We start from the raw sequence: 13,798 nt of genomic DNA, 5'->3' as shown, positions 1-13,798 counted from the left end.
CGGGTGTTGGCCCTGTGTGCCTCGGTCGTATGCAGTCCTGATTGTGGCGCTCACCTGCACGGCACCAAACACGCATACGACCATCATTGGCAACAAGGCAGAAGCGACTCTCATCGCTGAAGACGACACGTCTCCATTCGTCCCTCCATTCACGCCTGTCGCGACACCACTGGAGGCGGGCTGCACGATGTTGGGGCGTGAGCGGAAGACGGCCTAACGGTGTGCGGGAGCGTAGCCCAGCTTCATGGAGACGGTTGCGAATGGTCCTCGCCGATACCCCAGGAGCAACAGTGTCCCTAATTTGCTGGGAAGTGGCGGTGCGGTCCCCTACGGCACTGCGTAGGATCCTACGGTCTTGGCGTGCATCCGTGCGTCGCTGCGGTCCGGTCCCAGGTCGACGGGCACGTGCACCTTCCGCCGACCACTGGCGACAACATCGATGTACTGTGGAGACCTCACGCCCCACGTGTTGAGCAATTCGGCGGTACGTCCACCCGGCCTCCCGCATGCCCATTATACGCCCTCGCTCAAAGTCCGTCAACTGCACATACGGTTCACGTCCACGCTGTCGCGGCATGCTACCAGTGTTAAAGACTGCGATGGAGCTCCGTATGCCACGGCAAACTGGCTGACACTGACGGCGGCGGTGCACAAATGCTGCGCAGCTAGCACCATTCGACGGCCAACACCGCGGTTCCTGGTGTGTCCGCTGTGCCGTGCGTGTGATCATTACTTGTACAGCCCTCTCGCAGTGTCCGGAGCAAGTATGGTGGGTCTGACACACCGGTGTCAATGTGTTCTTTTTTCCATTTCCAGGAGTGTATATTGTGAATAACAACGGTCCTACGACACTCCCCTGCGGCACACCTGAAATCACTCTTAACTCGGAAGACTTCTCTCCATTTAAAATGACGTGCTGCGTTCTGTTATCTAGGAACTCTTTAATCCAATCACACAACTGGTCTGATAGTCCATGCGCTCTTACTTTGTTCATTAAACGACTGTGGGGAACTGTATCGAACGCCTTGCGGAAGTCAAGAAACACGGCATCTACCTGGGAACCCGTGTCTACGGCCCTCTGTGTCTCGTGGACGAATAGCGCGAGCTGGGTTTCACACGACCGTCTCCAGAAAAGTCATTATACTCGAACATAATACGTGTTCCAAAATTCTACAACTGATAGACGTTAGAGATATAGGTCTATAGTGCTACACATCTGTTCGACGTCCCTTCTTGAAAACGGGGATGACCTGTGCCCTTTTCTAATCCTTTGGAGCGCTACGCTCTTCTAGAGACCTACAGCACACCGCTGCAAGAAGGTGAGCAAGTTCCTTCGCGTACTCTGTGTAAAATCGAACTGGTATCCCATCAGGTCCAGCGGCCATTCTTTTTTTGAGCCATTTTAATTGTTTCTCTATCCCGCTGTCTTCTATTTCGATATCTACCATTTTGTAATCTGTGCGACAATCTAGAGAAGGTTATACAGTGCAGTGTTCCCCTGTGAAACTGCTTTGGAAAAGTCAGTACATAGAACTTTACTTTCGAATTCATTGAACGCCTCTCGCATAGCCCTCCTCACACTACATTTCGCTTCGCGTAATTTTTGTTTGTCTGCAACGCTTTGGCTGTGTTTATGTTTGCTGTGAAGTTACCTTTGCTTCCGCAGCAGTTTTCTGACTCGGTTGTTGTACCACGGTGGCTCTTTTCCATCTCTTACGATCTTGCTTGGCACATACGTCACGGTCTCCGAGCTGATAGTCCATGCTACTGCAAACGTCGTCTACTGTTCTTGCAGATGGTTGTTGTCTTGCAAACGTCCCCATCTGTTGACTCAGGGATCGAGACGTGGCTGCACGATCCGTTGTAGCCATGCGGATAAGATGCCTGTCATCTCGACTGCTAGTGACACTTGGCCGTTGGGATCCAGCACGGCGTTCCGTATTACCCTTCTGAACCCACCGATTCCATATTCTGCTAACAGTCATTGGATCTCGGCCAACGCGAGCAGCAATATCGCGATACGATAAACCGCAATCGCGATAGGCTACAATCCGACCTTTATCAAAGTCGGAGACTTGATGGTAGGCATTTCTCGTTCTTACACGAGGCATCACAACAACGTTTCACCAGGCAACGCCAGTCAACTGCTGTTTGTGTATGAGAAATCGGTTGGAAACTTTCCTTATGTCAGCACGTTGTAGGTGTCGCCACCGGCGCCAACCTTGTGTGAATGCTCTGAAAAGCGAATCATTTGCGTATCACAGTATCTTCTTCCTGTCGGTTAAATTTCTTGTCTGTAGCACGTCATCTTCGCGGTGTAGCAATTTTAATGGCCAGTAGTGTATATTTAAAATTTAGTTAAATACATGAAAAGATGACAATAACAGACGATTTTTATTAAAACAATTGTAGATATATTTACGATTTTTACATAGAACGATTCATCATCATCATCATCATCATCATCATCATCATCATCATCATTTAAGACTGATTATGCCTTTCAGCGTTCAGTCTGGAGCACAGCCCCTTTATAAAATTCCTCTATGATCTCCTATTCAGTGCTAACATTGGTGCCTCTTCTGATGTTAAACCTGTTACTTCAAAATCATTCTTAACCGAATCCAGGTACCTTCTCCGTGGTCTGCCCCGACTCCTCCTACCCTCTACTGCTAAACCCATGAGTCTCTTGGGTAACCTTGCTTCTCCCATGCGTGTAACATGACCCCACCATCTAAGCCTGTTCGCCCCGACTGCTACATCTATAGAGTTCATTCCCAGTTTTTCTTTGATTTCCTCATTGTGGACACCCTCCTGCCATTGTTCCCATCTACTAGTACCTGCAATCATCCTAGCTACTTTCATATTCGTAACCTCAACCTTGTTGACAAGGTAACCTGAATCCACCCAGCTTTCGCTCCCATACAACAAAGTTGGTCGAAAGATTGAACGGTGCACAGATAGCTTAGTCTTGGTACTGACTTCCTTCTTGCAGAAGAGAGTAGATCGTAGCTGAGCGCTCACTGCATTAGCTTTGCTACACCTCGCTTCCAGTTCTTTCAGTATGTTGCCATCCTGTGAGAATATGCATCCTAAGTACTTGAATCCGTCCACCTGTTCTAACTTTGTTCCTCCTATTTGGCACTCAATCCGTTTATATTTCTTTCCCACTGACATTACTTTCGTTTTGGAGATGCTAATCTTCATACCATAGTCCTTACATTTCTGATCTAGCTCTGAAATATTACTTTGCAAACTTTCAATCGAATCTGCCATCACAACTAAGTCATCCGCATATGCAAGACTGCTTATTTTGTGTTCACATATCTTAATCTCACCCAGCCAGTCTACTGTTTTCAACATATGATCCATAAATAATATGAACAACAGTGGAGACAGGTTGCAGCCCTGTCTTACCCCTGAAATTACTGTGAACCATGAACTCAATTTACCGTCAACTCTAACTGCTGCCTGACTATCCATGTAAAGACCTTTAATTGCTTGCAAAAGATTGCCTCCTATTCCATAATCTCGCAGAACAGACAATATCATCCTCCTAGGAACCCGGTCATATGCCTTTTCTAGATCTATAAAGCATAGATACAATTCCCTGTTCTACTCATAACACTTCTCCATTATTTGCCGTAAGCTAAAGATTTGGTCCTGACAACCTCTAAGAGGCCTAAACCCACACTGATTTTCATCCAATTGGTCCTCAACTAATACTCGCACTTTCCTTTCAACAATACCTGAGATGATTTTACCCACAACGCTGATTAAAGAGATACTTCTGTAGTTGTTACAATTTTTTCTGTTTCCATGTTTAAAGATTGGTGTGATTACTGCTTTTATCCAGTCTGATGGAACCTGTCCCGACTCCCACGCCTTTTCAATTATCCTGTGTAGCCATTTAAGACCTGACATTCCACTGTATTTGATGAGTTCCGACTTAATTTCATCCACCCCAGCTGCTTTATTGCACTGCAATCTATTGACCATTTTCTCCACTTCCTCAAATGTGATCCTATTTCCATCTTCATTCCTATCCCATTCTACCTCGAAATCTGAAACATTACTGATCGTATTTTCACCTACATTGAGCAACTCTTCAAAATATTCCCTCCATCTGCCCAAGGCATCCACAGGATTCACCAGCAGTTTTCCTGACCTGTCCAAAATACTTGTCATTTCCTTCTTACCTCCCTTTCGAAGACTGCTAATTACACTCCAGAATGGTTTTCCAGCAGCTTGACCCATAGTCTCCAACCTGTTTCCAAAGTCTTCCCAAGATTTCTTCTTGGATGCTGCAATTATCTGTTTGGCTTTGTTTCTTTCTTCAACATAACTTTCTCTGTCTACCTGAGTTCTAGTATGTAGCGATTTTTGATACGCCTTCTTTTTCCTTTTACAGGCTGCCTTGACTGTGTCATTCCACCAAGCTGTTTGCTTCATCCTACTTTTACACACTTCTGTTCCAAGACATTCTTTAGCCACTTCTAGTACTGTGTCCCTGTACCTGTTCCATTCCTTTTCCAATGACTGTAATTGACTACATTCAACTAACTGGTACCTTTCTGAGATCGCTGTTATGTACTTGTGCCTGATTTCCTTATCCTGAAGTTTCTCCACTCTTATCCTCCTACATACGGACCTGACCGCCTGCACTTTCGGCCTCACAATCCCAATTTCAGTGCAGATTAAAGAATAATCAGTGTCATCAAAGAATCCCCTGAATACACGTGTGTCCCTCACAGCCTTCCTGAATTCCTGATCTGTTATTATATAGTCAATGACAGACTGGTGCCCCTGCCTTCCCAAGTATACCGGTGAATGTTCTTATGTTTAAAAAAGGAGTTTGTGATTACTAAGCCCATACTGGCATAGAAATCCAAGAGTTGTGTCCCGTTCCTGTTGGCCTTCATATCCTCTCCAAATTTACCCATAACCTTTCCATACCCTTCTGTTCGATTTCCAATCCTGGCATTAAAATCACCCATGAGCAGAACACTGTCCTTGTACTTTACTCTAACAACTACATCACTGAGTGCCTCATAAAAACTATCCATCTTATCTTGATCTGTCCCTTCACAATGCGAATATACTGACACAATCCTAATTTTCTTGCTAGACACTGTCAAATCTATCCACATCAGTCGTTCGTTTACATACCTTATTGCAACTACGCTGAGTTCCATTTCTTTCCTGATGTAAAGCCCTACGCCCCATTGTGCTATTCCTGCTTTGACTCCTGACAGGTAGACCTTGTATTCTCACACTTCCTCTTCTTTCTCACCCCTTACCCGAATGTCACACCCAGCGAGGTGGCGCAGTGGTTAGACACTGGACTCGCATTCGGGAGGACGACGGTTCAATCCCGCGTCCGGCCACCCTGATTTAGGTTTTCCGTGATTTCCCTAAATCCCTCCAGGCAAATGCCGGGATGGTTCCTCTGAAAGGGCACGGCCGGCTTCCTTCCACATCCTTCCCTAATCCGATGAGACCGATGACCACGCTGTCTGGTCTCCTTACCCAACCAACCAACCAACCAAATGTCACTAACAGCTAAAACGTGCAGCCCCATCTTACTTGCAGCCTCTGCCAGCTCTACCTTCTTCCCAGAGTAGCCCCCATTGATATTAATAGCTCCCCATCTCATTACCATTTGTTTGCCAAGTCGTATCTTAGGAGTCCCTGGTTTGTCAGTTAGAGGTGGGACTCCGTCACCTCCAAAGGTCCAAGGCATTTTGCTCTGATTGTTGCCAGCATAATATTTAAAGTACAGGGAAGCAGGTTGCTAGCCTTACTTGCCCCGAGTCCCATTGAGTTTTACCCCTAACGGTTGAGGGACTAACCGGTGGATTTGGTAGTCTTTGCCGTATGAGCACAAAGGTGACCACGACTCAGAATATGTCCGAGACGCCCAGCCTTATTCCAAAGTAACAGGTATCCCGACTGTCGGGACCACTTACTTGGCCACACATATGTTGCCCGTGGTTCATGAGCTAGGACATGACTACAGGAACCCACACCATGAACCACCATAGAACGAATGAAAACGAATTAAAAAATAAATAAATAAATAAATTCATAGAACGAATAAAAACGAATTTTTTTAATACACAGGAGGTAGATATTTATCCTTTTTGAAACTTTTTGGACGACTTTATATTACAGTAAAAATATAGTCGTTAATGGTAACGTGAATGATGCTGTGGTGTAAAGGTAATACTTATATGAAGTGATGGTCATGATGAAGGCGGAATGTTGTGTATAACTATGGGGTCCTGTCGAGCAACAGCAGGCAACTGAAGGTCAACGACGATATTGTGTCTGTAACCATCAACTACTAATCTTGATGGTACAAAGCTTTGATGAAAACTACTTCCCTTGGCAGTAAAGGAATATCTTTTCTCTGACTAAAATTAACTCATTTTTCGTCGTAGTTACTTTTAGAACAAAGCAAATCATCCAAAATATTTCAGCTCCTGAAGCGTGAATTCCACTTCGCAAACTATCCATATACAACTGCCGTAAAATATTCATTAAACTCAATAAATTTCGAAGCTACGTCTTTACATACAAAAAAATGTGGATATCGAAAGCGCTTTCGTTGGCAGGAGCATTGATCAGACGAAAACATGTTTTTGTTTTTTGCTATCTTCTCGTGTATATGTTCAACTATTTTGTCCAGAAAACTGCGTAGCATTAGTTAATTATCGTATCATCTTCTTCAAGATAATCAATTACAATACTCTCTTCTGTATCCGTGAAACCACAATCCATAACTTTTCCGGCGGGTAAAATTGCCAACATCTTTTTTGGCGTAGAACCACCAGCTATCACAGATTGCTATGACTGCTATTTAGTTTTTGGTGCAATCCCATCTACAGAAATCGTTGGATGAACCAGTTGATTTGTTTGGAAATGGATAAAGACAGCGATGATAAATTTGTTTTTGCTTTCAATTTTGCTTAACATTCGAGAAGCAATATGTTTATTTGCTCAAAATTTCACTTTGTCAATTTTACGAGTAGAAAACGATGCACGCTTTCTTCTAATACGGCTGTTTCATATCCCTTTAATAGCCGGCCGTCCAGTACCATATTGTACACTTCCTTTATGTTATCATCTATGGATCATTCTCAAGAGAACTACGGTCTGGACTGAATCACACTTCATTTTCTTTAAAACTAGACCTTGTTGGTTAGCAGGTGGAGAATATGACCCGCACTGGAGGTCCCGGGGTTAATCACCAAGAGAGGCGGCGATTTATCCTCTTCTCATCTCTTTCAGGGCGGTCACAAGTCCCTTTAGCTTGGTGTCAAAATGGCTAACCACTCCTCTCCCTCCATGTGCCACTGCGAATAGAAGTGCAGCACTCCACCTAGAGTAAGGCTGGTAGTCCAGTCGCGGGATTGTGCCACAGATTCGATCTCATTAACCAAGAGCAGACTCTCCATGCACCTTCACAAACTGTTGATAGTTAAACGTTGGTGGTAAACCGTCAGTTACAAAGATGCGCGGTGTTCTGGTTCATTAACTTGAACGAATGACATAGAACACATCTCTTATGAATTGCTGAAAAATAAACCTGACTCTCAAATTAACCTCTAAATACAATGTCCAGTCACACTATTGTGACCATATTTCAAAAGCCTGAATAACTACCTGTTACAGCGCCGACCGCTGCAAGACGTGCAGGAAAAAGAGTCAGTGAGGTTCTAGACCTAGACAGTACCAAAAAGGGTATGTAGCCACGTCGACTCCAATGCTGCAGTCCGCTGCGCTCGGTGTTTCGCCTAGGGATCCATGGGTCGAATAGCCCGATCGAGGCGGTCCTACGAATTCTCGAATGGGTCTAAGTCCGGCGAATTTAGTGACCAGGGAAGTACGCCCATTAACTCACTCTGGTGCTCTTTGAACCACGCAACTGCACTGTGAGCTGTGTGTGGCACCTTTTATTGTCCTGCTGGTAGCTGCCATCGTGCCGAGGAAAAACAGACCGCATGTGAGGTGGACATAGTCACCAAAGATAGATGCATGCTTGTGTTGTTATGTCTACCAGAATGACAAGGTCACCCAGGTAATGCCACGAAACCTTCCCCCAGACCACAAAACTCCTTCCTTGTTTACTTTCAGACGTTTCACGCCGTACACGCGAAGGGAGCATAAAACGTGAATCATCTCAGAACGCCACGTATCACCACTCAGTGGATGTCCACTTGCTGTATTGACCTGCAAATTTTGGCCTTCGTCGCCGATGAACGGCAGTCAGCTTGGGTGCATGAATAAGGAGTCTATAGCAGAGACCCATATGCAGCAACGTTCGCTGAACAGTCGTTGGGGAGATCCTATTGGTAGCCCCTTAGTTCATGTGGGAGGTCAAGTGCTCATCAGTTGCACTTCTATTGGCCCCTAAACGTCTCTGGAGCCGTCGTCAGCCGTGTCATCTAAGGCCCGTTGTGTACCACAGTTGCCACGGTTCCGGTTTCGGATAGTGCCATTTTGCCATCCACTGTATACTTCAACCACGGCGGCACGCGAACAGTTTAAAAAGCCGTTCCGCGAATGTTTTCACCTTTGGCCAGAAAGCCAATGATCATGCCCTTTTGGTTGCTCCTTTTCCACATTCCGACAACAAATCCACTGTTTTCCGCTTCCCCAAACACGCTTTGTATACCCTCCACTCGTAGTGCAGCCACGTGCCGTCTGTGTGTGGTCATTGCACGTTGACGTCGACCATAGGCTGTGGTGACATTAGTGTTACTGGACCGTGTATGGTATGGCACGACGTATAGCAATACAATGAAAATAATATTAAACTGTGTTCAGCGTCATTGAACCGTGCGTGTATTATTATCACTACCTGCGGCTCATTAAACTTCTCTGTGGGACGGGTTCACCGACGCCCAGGGGCAGCGTCGCCTTGCAGATTTAACTTCACGTCCACTCTCTCCTACTCGCAATGTTATGCTTGCTGTTGCGTATCGTAACTATGGTTTATCATCGAAGACTCGGCTGCGGTTCATTATGCTATCGACGGTGATCCGTAACTGTGAAAAGTGTGTACAGCATTCGAAGAATTACTGCTTCCAACTGGTTTGTGGTCACGGGTTTGTATCTTCAGAGCTGGCACGTTTCTCATTTCTGCTGCTTCTGTTTGTGGATGCTGAGCTGTCAATATTTACTACACAGTCGTGTCTTAGTCCCCATTATGGATCAGCAATCTGAGTTATTTTTAAGCAAACTGAAGTTGGTAGTTCATGGTTGTAGAGACAAAATCGTTGTTACAGGTAGTCTGCGCAAACCAGTTCATAGATGTTGGCCACTGAAGAATCGTGTATACGATTCGAGTTAAGCCCATCAGCATCATTTAAGGCCTGAAGATGGTGTACTGAAGCAACTATTAGCCGATAATAAATAAAATCGTCAGGACGGCTGTAAATTTTCCATATTGTTAAAGATTTTTTTTTTTGCTATATGCTCCATCACAGAGATGAATTAAAAATTAATTTTTATAACTGTGTGTTTCCTTTTAGAGCCCCTTGTGCTCAAACTGTTATGAATACTGTTGCCCCTCTTCTTGCAGCGGTGTACCGTAGGTCTCTAGAAGAGCGTAGCGTTCCAAAGGATTGGAAAAGGGCACAAGCCATTCCCGTTTTCAAGAAGGGACGTCGAACAGATGTGCAGAACTATAGACCTATATCTCTAACATCGATCAGTTGTAGAATTTTGGAAGACGTAATATGCTCGAGTATAATGACTTTTCTGGAGACTAGAAATCTACTCTGTAGGAATCAGCATGGGTTTCGAAAAACACGATCGTGAGAAACCCAGCTCGCGCTATTCGTCCACGAGACACAGAGGGCCGTAGACACGGGTTCCCAGGTAGATGCCGCGTTTCTTGACTTCCGCAAGGCGTTCGATACAGTTCCCCACAGTCGTTTAATGAACAAAGTAAGAGCATATGGACTATCAGACCAGTTGTGTGATTGGATTAAAGAGTTCCTAGATAACAGAACGCAGCACGTCATTATAAATGGAGAGAAGTCTTCCGAAGTAAGAGTGATTTCAGGTGTGCCGCAGCGGAGTGTCGTAGAACCGTTGCTATTCACAATATACATAAATGACCTTGTGGATAACATCAAAGTTCACTGAGGCTTTTTGCGGATGATGCTGTGGTATATCGAGAGGTTGTAACAATGGAAAATTGTACTGGAATGAAGGAGGATCTGCAGCGAATTGACGCATGGTGCAGGGAATGGCAATTTAATCTCAATGTAGACAAGTGTAATGTGCTACGAATACGTAGAAAGAAAGTTCCCGTATCATTTAGTTACAATATAGCTGGTCAGCAACTGGAAGCAGTTAATTCCATAAATTATCTTGGAGAACGCATTAGGAGTGATTTAAAATGGAATGATCATATAAAGTTTATCGTCGGTAAACCGGATGCCAGACTGAGATTCATTGGAAGAATCCTAAGGAAATGCAATCCGAAAACAAAGGAAGTAGGTTACTGTACACTTGTTCGCCCATTGCTTGAATACTGTTCACCAGTGTGGGATCAGTACCAGATAGGGTTGATAGAAGAGATAGAGAAGATCCAACGGAGAGCAGCGCGCTTCGTTACAGGACCATTTAGTAATCGCGAAAGCGTTACAGAGATGACAAACTCCAGTGGAAGACTATGCATGAGAAACGCTCAGTAGCTCGGTACGGGCTTTTGTTGAAGTTTCGAGAACATACCTTCACCGAGGAGTCAAGCAGTATATTGCTCCCTCCTACGTACATCTCTTGAAGATACCATGAGGATAAAATCAGAGAGATTAGAGCCCACACAGAGGCATACCGACAATCCTTCTTTCCACGAACAATACGAGACTTGAATAGGAGAGAGAACCGATATACTCAAAGTACTCTCCGCCACACACCGTCAGGTGGTTTGCGGAGTATGGATGTAGATATAGATGTAGAATAATATTCTAAATTGTTTGTTCCCTTTTATATACTCATGTTTAAACTGATTATCATAACGCTAATGTATGTAGGTATAGATGTAGAATAATATTCTAAATTGTTTGTTCTCTTTTATATACTAATGTTTAAACTGATTTTCATAACGCTAATGTATGTAGGATTCGGATTTAAGGCTTGAAAGAGTCTTAGGTGTGTAATTCATTTATATCATTGTTATCATGCGGGTACGTGGTTTTAATGTTTATACAGTGTGTGTTTACAGTACCTGATTTGAGCAGTCTGAAGGGACTCAGAAATGTCTGCGGTAAGCTTATACTGTCACATTATGTCAGTGCCTCAATATTATACAGTTGTATCTGTTTTTTATTGCTTGGATTGTGATTAAGAGTGCTTTTTTGGTTTGATCATTTGTTGTGAAACTTGTAAATTCAGTTTATATTGTTCCTCTCACTGTTTATAGGACTATAAAAATTTTCCATTAGACAAATTTGAATTTTTAAAATAAATGTTGAAAAGAATAACATGATCGATCAGTTTGATTGTGTCATTTACTCAACCGGAAAAAATAATACACCCTTTTAGAGGTCTCCAATTTACTGATGATATATTGTTGCAAAAGTGCATATGGAGTACATGAAATAATTACATTTACAGATCAGCAGCACTAGCGGTTGTGAGGAACCAGCTATCGAGCCATGCAGAAAGACTCATATTATTACGTGGTGTAGCAGCAGTGCAGGCGCTGACTCTGGTATCCAATTGATCGTACAGATGGCTAATACTGTCGTGTGGTGGGTTATGCCACGCCAGATCGGTCAGTTCTGGTAGTTCTGTAACAGTTGTTGGTTGACGAGCCACACGAGTCATTTCTCGTTCCATCATATCTCACACGTGGTCAGTTGGAGACATGTCCAGAGATTGTGCTTAGCAAGGAAACTGCTGCACTTCTTGCAGAGCACGTTGAATTTCACGTGCAGAGTGTGGGCGAGCACTATCCTGTTGGAACAACGCATTACCTTGTAGTTGCGAGGATAGCAAAAGAACATTCTGTTCGTACCTAGTGCTAGTTAGCGTCCCGTCCAGAAGCACCAAAAGTGAACGAGACAGCTTATTGCAACTCAGACGAAGAGGTCTGGGGTTGGGCCATTGCATCCTGGACGGCTGCACTATACGAGACAGTACAAACGATCATCACTTGAGTGCATGCAGAATCTGCTTCCATCCCTGAAAACCACGCATCTCATCTTCCAACTGATACTCTGACGCACCAGTCGAACCGTGCTCGTCAATGCTGCAGTGGAAGATGGGCTAGAGGTGTGCGTGCTCGTAGTAGCACAGCTAATAACAGTTCGTATCTGGGCTCAAAAGCACTCTTACCTGTGCTGTGGTGGCTACGGCCTTGCCGCAGTGAATACACCGGTTCCCCTGAGATCACCGAAGTTAAACGCTGTCGGGCATGGTCGGCACTTGGATGGGTGACCATCCAGGCCGCCATGCGCTGTTGCCATTTTTCGGGGGTGCACTCAGCCTCGTGATGCCAATTGAGGAATTACTCGACTCAATAGCAGCGGCTTCCTTCAAGAATACCATCATAACGATCGGGAGAGCGGTGTGCTGACCCCACGCCCCTCCTATTCGCATCCTCCACTGAGGATGACACGGGGGTCGGATGGTCCCGGTAGGCCACTCGTGACCTGAAGACGGTGTGGTGTCACCGCCAGACACCACACTTGCTATGTGGTAGCCTTTAAATCGGCCGCGGTCCGGTATTATACGTCGGACGCGCGTCGCCACTATCGGTGATTGCAGACCGAGCGCCGCCACACGGCAGGTCTACAGAGAGTTCCTAGCACTCGCCCCAGTTGTACAGCCGACTTTGCTAGCGATGGTTCACTGACAAATTACGCTCTCATTTGCCGAGACGATAGTTAGCATAGCCTTCAGCTACGTCATTTGCTACAACCTAGCAAGGCGCCATTATCAATTGCTATTCATCTTGTGATGCATGTACCGTCAGACCGATGTTCACCAATTATGGATTAAAGTTAAGTATTCCAGAAGCTACGTACTATTTTTGCTACTAATAGACCTTGCCCTGTTCCAGACCTCACGCCATCCTGTGTGAGCTTAAACGCGTGCCTTTCGGCTTCCTCTCATTGTGGGTTGTCGCTCTGGCCAATCCACAACAGACGGAGTGCTAATGCTTATCACCTGTGCTGTGGTAGCTGTACGATCTGCCATTGCTGCCCTTACAACACGACGATCCTGGTGGTAGAGTGTGCTGTGTGGACGTCCAAAACGTCGTCTGCGACTGTTAGAATGTTCAAGTGACCACTGATACCGGCATCGTTGCACAGCTGACCTAGCTCAAAAATGGTTCAAGTGACTCTAAGCACTATGGGACTTTACATCTGAGGTCATCAATCCCCTAGACTACTTAAACCTAACTAACCATGCCCGAGGCAGGATTCGAACCTGCGACCGTAGTAGCAGCGCGGTTCCGGACTGAAGCGCCTAGAACCGCTCGGCTACAGCGGCTGGCCAGCTGACTTAGCACATCCAGCTTGTATGGCAGTTCTCCGAAAGGACCATCCCGCCATTCGGAAAGCCACGGCGTCTCCGTGGCACGGTTGCTTAACGCCTCTGCACCATTACCTATTGAAGGGTAGACACAGATGGCGCTATGATAGCTATGCCACTACACTATCCGTTTGCCTAGGATGCTGAAACCATTATCAGTACATCTACTCAAGTGGCATATGGCGTCATCAAACCAAAATGGGTGTCATCTTACCAGGTGCACTATTTTTTCCGCAGT

General features: G+C 45.2%; 1 pseudogene; it reads left to right on the top strand.

The window, feature by feature from the left end:
• The first annotated feature begins 12,369 nt into the window (after window positions 1–12,369).
• LOC126237900 (5S ribosomal RNA) lies at window positions 12,370–12,487 on the top strand (annotated as a pseudogene).
• The last annotated feature ends 1,311 nt before the right edge of the window (window positions 12,488–13,798 follow it).

Source organism: Schistocerca nitens, chromosome 2, assembly GCF_023898315.1.
Source record: "Schistocerca nitens isolate TAMUIC-IGC-003100 chromosome 2, iqSchNite1.1, whole genome shotgun sequence".
In the NCBI taxonomy this organism is placed as follows: Eukaryota; Metazoa; Arthropoda; class Insecta; order Orthoptera; family Acrididae; genus Schistocerca; species Schistocerca nitens.
The sequence above is the reverse complement of the archived record's forward strand: the minus strand, read 5'-3'. Positions and strand labels throughout refer to the sequence as shown.